Below are 2730 nucleotides of genomic sequence, written 5' to 3'. Positions count from 1 at the left end.
TAGAAGAATTGGAAGACCCAGGCCTACATGGCTGAGGACTATAAAGCTCGAAGTAGGAGATGATGAATGGAAAAGTATTGAATTAAAAGCTCAAGACAGAGACTACTGGCGAAATCTAACCGAGGCCCTTTGCGTCAATAGGCGTAGGGGGAGATGATGATGATGGTGTTCTAGTCTTAATGCGTAATATTCCATAAGAAGTTGTTAATTCTTGCGTAAAATAAACGTCATAATAACAAACTCAGACAAATCCGGTACAATCCATATTATGGACAGGAAGTTCCCGATAAAGCGTACGACTACGCATTAAGAATAATATATCCACGGAGTTTCATGTACAAAAAAATAAGTTCTCGTTATATCCAAGGCTATCAACATCAAACATCGGTTTTTTTGTTGTTGTTTTTTACGACCGAAAAAACACAAAGACATCCTGCTAAGATCTTTCAATTCAAATGCTGGGTTTTTTTATGTGGAATTTCCAAATAGCTCGAAAATCCTCCTATCTCCATCTCTGTGTCACTCCCTATTCTCACTTGAGAACTAAGGTGCTCAGAGGACTTATGCATGAAACTGAAATATACAAATATTCTGTCGATATTCAAAACTAGTCAGTTAGACTTATATCTTCTAATCCCAAAGATATTATGAAAAAAAAAAGATAAAACTTTTATTAAGGAAATTTGTGTTGCCTTGGCCTATTGGTAACGTCTGTGACTGGTGATCACCAGACTGGGGTTCGAATCCCTTCTTTAGTGTCTGCAACCTCACCATCCTTGTGAGCTAAGGATATGGGGTTTGGGGGAGCCTATAGGTCTACCTGCTGAGTCATCAGCTGCCATTGCCTGACCCTCCCTGGCCTTAGCTTGGGTGGAGAGCGGGCTTGGTCTCTGATCATATGTAACATGGTCAGTCTCTAGGGCATTGTCCTGCTTGTTAGGACAATGTCACTGTCCCTTGCCTCTGCCATTCATGAGTGGCTTTTAAAGAAAACGTAAATCCTGTAGAAGCATGTGTTGCTAATATTATTTTGTTAATTAAAGATATTTTTATCATAGACATAAATTCACTTGATGTATTGACCAACCCACTTAGCTTCATTCTAGCAAATTTTGAAATTATATCAAACCAAGAGATTAGGTGGAAATGAGGATACACTCAGGCACACTAATTCTATCTAATTTCTCTTCCTCTTATCTTATAGTTTACATATGAAAGATCTATTTTACCATTGTTACTGTTCTTAAAATATTTTACTTTAATTATTACATTTCTTGTAGTTTATTTATTTTCTTATTTCCTTTCTCTACTGGCCTATTCCCCTGTTGGAGTCCTTGGGCTTATAACATCCTGCTTTTCCAATTAAGGTTGTAGCTTGGCTAGTAAGAATAATAAGAACAAGAATGTGGATGACACATTGACATTTATAAAATTCAATTAAGGAAGATTTCAGTGTTACTTAATATACTGAAAAAAAAAATTCTACCAAGAATTAATTTTTAAAAAGAACGGGAAAAAAGATCAAATTTCGTTGTTCCATCATTGATATATTAGGGGTCACTTGCCCTAATTACTCTTAAGAACATTACTCTGAGTACTGATCTCTTAGCTTTATTGGTGTGTTCACATGTCTTGGAATAGAGTTCTCTTGCTTGAGGTTACACTCAGGCACACTATTCTATCTTATTTCTCTTCCTCTTGTTTTTTAAGTTTTTATAGTTTATAAAGGTCATATTTATTCTAATGTTGTTCCTGTTCTTAAAACATTTTTATTAATTGTTAATTACTTTTCTTGTAGTTTCCTTATTTCCTTTCCACACTGGGCTATTTTCTCTGTTGGAGCTCTCGGCTCACAGCATTCTGCTTTTCCAACTAGCGTTGTAGCTTATCAAGTAATAATAATAATAATAATAATAATAATAATAATAATAATAATAATAATAATAATAATAATAATAATAATAATAATAATAATAATAATAATACGACAAAGGAAGAGAAGGTAGCCCGTAATCATTCTCCATTGCTATAGTTAAATCTATTAATTTCACCACTTCTTTTGATCTATCAAATACGTATTGATTACATACGTAACGTCTCCAATGACATCTCCCACCATTCTAACAAGTGAACTTTTTATGAATACACCGACCATCCATTTTACCACTCCTATCTCAAAATCACATACCCTATTAATTCTTCTCTTACCATGTCTGTTAAGGGCTGTGGTGGCCTATGTGGTAACATCCCTGATTGATGATCACCAGACAGGGGTTCGAGTCCCGCTCAAACCAGTTAGTTCCTTTGGTCGCTACAACCTCGCCATTCTTGTTAGCTGAGGATGGGGGTTTTGGGGGAGCCTGTAGGTCTACCTGCTGAGTCATCAGCAGCCATTGCCTGAGCATCCCTGGTCCTAGTTTGCGTTTAGAAGGGGCTTGGTTGCTGATTTTATGTAACATGGTCAGTCTCTAGGGCATTGTCCTGCTTGATATGGCAATGTCACTGTCCCTTGTCTCTGCCCTTCATGAGAGGCCTTTAAACCTTTAGAAAAACAGTTCGTCATTACGACTTCAACCCTTTTTTCTCACATATACATCAACATCCAAATTTCGTTTCCATAAAGGGAAGTTGGTTCAACAATTCCTTCTTATATTTTCTTTTTGGTTTCCATCCACAATTTGATTCTCTTGACAATCTATTTTTCACATTATGTTATGTGTTCCTCTTCTG

Source organism: Palaemon carinicauda, chromosome 31 (genome assembly GCF_036898095.1).
Source record: "Palaemon carinicauda isolate YSFRI2023 chromosome 31, ASM3689809v2, whole genome shotgun sequence".
Lineage (NCBI taxonomy): Eukaryota > Metazoa > Arthropoda > Malacostraca > Decapoda > Palaemonidae > Palaemon > Palaemon carinicauda.
This window is presented reverse-complemented; position numbering follows the sequence as displayed.